Below are 7,522 nucleotides of genomic sequence, written 5' to 3' on the forward strand. Positions count from 1 at the left end.
AAAAGGAGACTGAAGGACTCCACGAGCTAGTATATTATTACCTCATCTTGAGCTTGAGCTTCCATATGATGTTTTGATCAATGAATATCGCTTGTAGTCCTTTCTAAGTTAGATGCTTCAAGTCTTTCTACAGAGGACTAAGCAGTGTCGACTGGAATGTCTAGAATAGACGCCTCAGCTTGAGGAGCGAATACAAACATTAACTTCTCAGATGTCGAGAGTTCCCTGGTTATTATAAAAGAAAATAATGGAGAAAGTAAGGGGGGCTAAAATAATTACAAAGGAAAAGATCATAATGAAGGAATAACATCCGCCTAAATCTGACCGGACAACAACAATGGTAAATCAGTCGACCGCTGGTGAATTTTTGGTAGGATCAAACCAAAGCCAGAGATCGGTTGGAATGAGAAAAATGAGTAGGATTAGAACGATATGGCTTGAGATATCAATAAAAAAGAAGATTAGGATCGTTTAATAATTTCTTTTCACTCTATCATTTATTAAAGGCCCTATTGAAGTGAGCATCTTTATGTCTCTTATATACCTCTTTTATCTCCTAAGAATATTTTGAAGGTGGAATACCCATCCAGAATTTGGTTTTGTAATATTTTTCGAAGTCTATTATAGCTTTGGCCGAAGAAGAAATACCTGGCATAGATCGACCACACGTTGCAGGCAAATCAGGGCAAGGAGCTACGAGAGGTCCAAGTTCATAAATATTCGATATGGTTGAAGGAGTTGTAGGTATTAAAATTAAAGTAGTAACTGGAACCACCTTAGTTGGACTTCCTACTGTGATCTTTTGGCGCTTCAATTCAGGATGTGAAGGCTCGACCGTCTTTACTGGTGTTGAGGATGGGATGGTCGATGTGGCCGATGTCGCTTTCCCGATCGTGTCTTCCTCTACACAGGAGACATGACCGACAGAGGAGGAATCGATTTTTTAGTGCTTTATTTATGTCTTTTTTTTCTTGGCCATAGATTTCTACACCTTTGACGAGGAAGAAAGCCGTCCGATAATCAATTCATGAGGCCTGCTAATAAGAGTCTCATAGTAGTTTTTCCACCAGGAGTGGAATGATTCCAAATGTTGCAAATGGTTGGTAAAGAGATGGAGCGTGAAAGAACTTATGGAATCAAATCCTTTGTGGAGGGTTTGAAAGGTGATGACTTTGTGACTAGTTGATGAGTCGGAGGTTGGTTGCAAGTTCAATGAATAAGTGGAAAAGGGATACCTTGAGCCAAACCAAATTAGTGAGCAAGAAGATTGGGACAATATTGTTCAATGTTGGGTTTGGCATTAATGCATTTGTCTATAGTGTCGCCATATGGTAGGTCTTTACAGATTAGATAGTTTTTCTAAGCCGCATCCCTGAGGCTTGCCATCTTAGTATTGGTCGACTCATATGTTGAGATGTGGAGCCACATCTGGACAGGGCCGCTCGACCAGTCGAGTGCCCTGCTCAACCGGTCGAGTGGCCACATCTGGATAGGGCCGCTCGACCAGTCGAGTGCCCTGCTCAACCGATTGAGTGGCCCACTCGACCAGTCGAGGACTGGCTCTACTCAAAGTCCAGCGAGCATCAGTTTTTTTATTCCGAGGTGCTCGACCGGTCGAGGCCCATGCTCGACCATTCGGGGGTCCGCTTGACCAGTCGAGTAGCCTGCTCGACCGGTCGAGGTTATACAGATTCGTTTTTGAATTTTGCACGGACTGCGGATTTTTTAATCGGTTTTCGTAGAGGTGCGAAAGGGAAGTTGCCTAAACTATAAATAGGGGTCCCTAGGGCTTTTCTAGGGTTATGTGAGTTATTCAAAAGTATGGGCAAAGGTTTTTCTCTATACATCTAAAGGGAAAAGGTTAGTATATTGCTTGTAATATTCATTTTTCTTCATAATGGAAGTTTGTACCCGTGGTTTTTTACCCTTGTTGGGGTTTTTTCACGTATATCTTGTTTTGTGGTTTATTTGGAATGCTTTGATTCTTCTTCTAGTTTATATTTCTTCTTGTTTATCGTTTGTGGGTGAGACCTGAGATTGGATCTCGATTCACTAGCATTGTTGGCGTGCTGTACAACAACTGATATCAGAGCTATTGGTTTAGTTTAAGTGGGAGCGATGACAGAAGAAGGGAAGACTAGAATTGAGAAGTTTGATGGTTCAAACTTTTGTCTTCTGGAAGATGCAGATAGAGGATTATCTGTATCAGAAGGACCTCTATATTCCTTTAAAAGGACAAGAGAAGAAATCAGAGAAGATGACAAATGATGAATGGTTTTTATTAGATCAAAAGGCCCTAAGAACGATCCGACTCTCTTTGTCTAAGAGCATCGCCTTCAATATATCTAAGTTGAAAACCATAAAAGAATTAATGCATGCCCTAGATACGATTTATGAAAAACCCTCAATATCCAACAAGGTTAATCTCAGAAAAGGCTATTCAACACGAAGATGTTAGATGGTGGGAGCGTGGCTGAACATCTAAACGAATTCAATACAGTCACGAGCCAGTTGGAATCCGTTGGCATTGTGTTTGAGGACGAGGTCAAGGCATTATTGATCTTGTCCAGTCTATCAGACAGTTGGGATGGTTTGGTGATTGTCGTGAGAAATTCTTCAAGATCGACAAAACTGAAATTCGTGATGTGGCCGGTCTAATTCTCAACGAAGAATCTAGAAGAAAGACATTGAGAGTTTCAGGTGATTCAGGAAATGCTCTAAACGTTGAAGGAAGAGGAAGATTGCTGAACAAAGGAAGCAATAAACACGGACGTTATAAGTCGAGGAAGAAATCTAAGGGACCGAAAGACAAAGATGGGTGTTGGCATTGCGGCAAGAAGGGGCACATGAAACGTAATTGCAGGGCGCTTAAAAAATAAGAAGGAAGCTCTCAAGGCGGGAAGGATTCAGTGAATCTATCTGAAAAGAGTGACATAGAGGCGTTGATCTTGTCTCTTGATACGAGGAATGAGTCTTGGGTCATAGACTCAGGTGCTTTGTTTCATGCCACTTCATGTAAGGAAGTTCTGCGTGATTATGTGTCAGGTGACTTCGGGAGAGTCTGCTTGGGTGATGATAAGCCATGCAGTATTGTTGAAAAGGGAGATGTTCATATAAATCAGAAAGATGAAACGATTTTAAAATTGAAGGATGTTAGACATGTATCGAGTTTGAAATGGAACTTGATCTCAATGGGGCAGTTGGCCGATACCGGATATGTGACGACCTTTACTAGTGATTCCTGAAAGATCACAAAAGGTGCCTTGGTGATATCTCGTGGTAAAAAGGAAGATACTTTGTACATAACTTCAGGATCATATAGTTCACTCGCAGTCGCATCAACTGGAGTGAATGGGCAGTTATGACATTAGAGGTTGGGACATATGAGTGAGAAAGGGATGAAAGTGATATTATCGAAAGGGAAGCTACCAAGGCTGTAGTCTATTGACTTGGAATTCTGTGAGGACTGCGTGTATAATAAGCAGAAGAGGGTAAGTTTCAAGAAAATAGGATGGGCTTCAAAGACACATCTGTTGGAGCTTGTACACACTGATGTGTGGGGACCGGCACAGGTATCATCTCTTGGTGGCTCACGTTATTTTGTTTCTTTTATTAATGATGCTAGTAGAAAACTGTAGGTCTATTTCTTAAAGCATAAATCTGATGTATTTGATGTATTTGAGAAGTGAAAAGTTATGGTAAAAAATGAGACATGTAAAACAATAAAATGTCTCAGATCAGATAATGGGGGAGAGTACTGTGATAAGAAATTTAAGGAGTATTATACAGCAAATGGAATCAAACATCAGAAAATGATTCCAGGGACACCGCAACAGAACGATGTAGCTAAGTGCATTAATAGGATCATCCTTAAGTGCGTCAGGAGCATGAGGTTACATGCAGGGTTACCCAAGACTTTTTGGGCAGATGCTATGAATACTGCCGCATATCTCATCAATAGAAGTCCCTCAGCACCATTGGATGATGGGCTACCAGAAGAAACGTGGACTGGAAAAGAAGTGAACATTGCACATCTCAAAGTGTTCGGTTGTACTTCATATGTTCACATTGATGCAGAGCACAAAAACAAGTTTGATGCGAAGTCCAAGAGGTGCACATTTATAGGCTACGGGCAGCATGATTTTGATTACAAGTTTTGGGATATAGAAAACATGAAAATCATCAGAAGCAAAGATGTAGTTTTCAATGAAAAGGTGATGCATAAGGATAATGTACAGCAAAATAAGGCTGATGAGAAAGAATTCATAGAGTTGGAGGAGTTACCGGATACGGGTGTTACAGTACCACATGATGATCATGTATAAGAGCATTATGAGGCAGAGTCACAGACATCGGTTGTGAGGAAGTCTACTCGGGAGAGGAAACCCACGGTCCGATACTCACCCTCCTTACATTATCTACTGTTGACAGATAATGGTGAACCAAAGTGTTTTGAAGAGGCGTTACAATCAGATACATGGGTTAAGTGGGAGCAAGCCATGGACGATAAGATGGACTCTCTTGAGTCTAATCATACATGGGAACTAGTCGCTCTACCCAAAGGTAAGAAAGCTCTTCATAACAAGTGGGTTTATAGATTGAAGGAGGAGCATAATGGTTCAAAACGGGACAAGGCCATATTGGTTGTGAAAGGGTTTTAATAAAAGGCGTGTATCATTTTCACTAAAATATTTTCACCGGTAGTGAAAATGTCTACGATTCGCATGGTCTTGAGTATAGTGGCTATAGAGGACTTACATCTAGAGCAGCTAGACATTAAGACAATCTTTCTTCATGGGGACCTTGAAGAAGAAATATACATACATCAGCCGACAGGATACGTGGCACCAAGAAAGGAGAACAAGGTGTGTATACTAAAGAAGAGTCTATATGGCCTGAAGCAGGCCCCGAGGCAATGGTACAAGAAGTTCGACAGTTTAATGTCAGGAAACGGTTTTAGGAGATGTCATGCAAACCATTGTTGCTATTTGAAGAAGTTTGATACGTCCTACATCATCCTTCTTCTATACATTGATGATATGCTAGTGGCAGATTCAAGCATGAAGGACATCTCAAATCTCAAAAGACAACTGTCTAGAGAATTTACCATGAAGAATTTAGGAGCTATAAAATAAATCATAAGCATGAGGATAAAGCGTGACAGGGAAAACAAGAAACTAGTTTTGTCACAGGCAGAGTACATAACCAAGGTACTTGATCGATTCAATATGGGAGGTGCTAAACCGGTTGGCACTCCATTAGCCAACCACTTCAAGCTTTTTAAGGAGCAAGGTGCAAAAATGTAGGAGGAACGGGACTACATGGCTAAAGTTCCATACGCGTCAGCTATTGGAAGTCTCATGTATGTTATGGTAAACACGAGGCCAAACATTGCTCAAGCAGTGGGAGTTGTTAGCAGGTTCATGAACAACCCCGGGAAGGAATATTGAGAAGTTGTGAAGTGGATGCTCAGATACCTGGTAGGTACTGTGGATATATGGCTATGCTATGGTGGATCGAAAATCAAGCCACAAGGCTACGTAGATTCAGATTTGGCAGGAGAGATTGACAACAGAAGAAGCACTACAGGTTATGTCTTTACTCTGGATAGTGCTACAGTCAGTTGGGTCTCTCAGTTACAGAAGATATATTTATCAATACAACAAAAGCAGAATATGTTACAGCTACAGAAGCGTGTAAGGAGTTGGTGTGGATGCAAGGTTTCATAGAAGAGTTGGGTAAGAAGCAAGTAGATTGCAAGCTGTATAGTAACAGTCAGAGTGCAATACACTTGGCTAAGAATTTAGCCTTTCATTTAAGGACTAAGCATATTGACATCAGATATCACTCCATATGTTCGTTACTGGAAGATGAATTGATTGCTCTGGAGAAGACTCATACAAATGAGAATCCTACGGATATGCTAATCAAGGCAGTCATACAGGAGAAGTTGAAGCTCTGTTCAGCTTTGATTGGTCTTCAGGCTTGAAGACGGGGAGGTGGTGGACTCAAGATGTAGAAGATGAAGGTTTATAGTGATATGTCTCCAAGTGGGAGATTGTTGAGATGTGGAGCCACATCTGGACAGGGCCGCTCGATTAGTCGAGTGCCCCGCTCGACCGGTCGAGTGGCCCGCTCGACCGGTCGAGTGGCCCACTCGACCAGTCAAGGACTGACTCGACTCAAAGTCTAGCGAGCATCAGTTTTTTGGTTCCGAAGTGCTCGACTGATCGAAGCCCGTGCTCGACCAGTCGAGAGTCCGCTTGACCAGTCGAGGTTACGCAGATTCGTTTTCGAATTTTGCACGGACTGCGGATTTTTGAGTCGGTTTTCACAGATGTGCGAAAGGGAAGTTGCCTAAACTATAAATAGGGGTCCTTAGGGCTTTTCTAGGGTTATGGGAGTTATTCGAAAGTGTGGGCAAAGGGTTTTCTCTATACATCTAAAGGGAAAAGGTTAGTATATTGCTTGTAATCTTCGTTTTTCTTCATAATAGAAGTTTGCACCTGTGGTTTTTTACCCTTGTTGGGGTTTTTCCACATATATCTTGTCTTGTGGTTTGTTTGGAATGCTTTGATTCTTCTTCTAGTTTATATTTCTTCTTGTTTATCGTTTGTGGGTGAGACCTGAGATTGGATCTTGGTTCACTAGCGTTGTTGGTGTGCTGTGCAACATCATAATCTTTAACGAACCACGTCAGACCGAATATTATATCTTTGAAGGGGCAAAAAGAATGATTTGACTTATCGAGGGTGAAAGAAAGAAGTCCATACACTCGGAAAAAGAATAATTGTTCTTAGGGTAGAGGATGTTACGTGGCCGAAGAAAGTAAAATCTATATATGTTGGAACATATTTGACAAACTTTACTCCAAAATACTCGTAGAACCACATTTGGACAAGCCAAATAGGCCCACCAGAGTGGTAAAATCCCTTTGTAGTTGCTTCATACATGCTACGGTAAAAGTGGATGAGCACGAAAGGGGCAAGGGCAAGCCGATGTCCTTGAACAAGTGCCTCAGCCAGATGAATACATTCCTTGGCAATATACAGGGCACTCGCACATAATAGGAATCAGTAAATCCACATCAAAAGGAAAGCCGCGTGTTCTTGTTCATCAACCTCATCCCAAGATTTGCGTTGTTGAGCCATGAAGGTGGACTATACCTTGCTGGTCTTATTCGAAAGGGTGAAGGGATGTGGATTTTTCATAGTAAAGCCTTAAATAGACAGGCTCCCCAAAGGGAATGAAATGAGTGAATGCACTTATATCCATGATCAATGGACCCATGGGGCCGCATCCAAAATGGAATTATTGGTCAACAACTCCAAAAAGTGGAAGTTGCTACAAGGAGGAAGAGATTGGTTGGATATTCATGTAGGAAGAGTTTGATGCATTCATAGATTCATGTTGCTTCCATGTGTCACCACGTTGTGCTTCAATGCGAGTGAACCATTCGGATTAACCATTCATCGGTTTTGGCCATGCTCGCAGAAACTTAAACACATTAGAAGAGTTTGAG

The sequence above is a fragment of the Magnolia sinica genome, chromosome 6, assembly GCF_029962835.1.
Source record: "Magnolia sinica isolate HGM2019 chromosome 6, MsV1, whole genome shotgun sequence".
NCBI classification, from domain to species: Eukaryota; Viridiplantae; Streptophyta; class Magnoliopsida; order Magnoliales; family Magnoliaceae; genus Magnolia; species Magnolia sinica.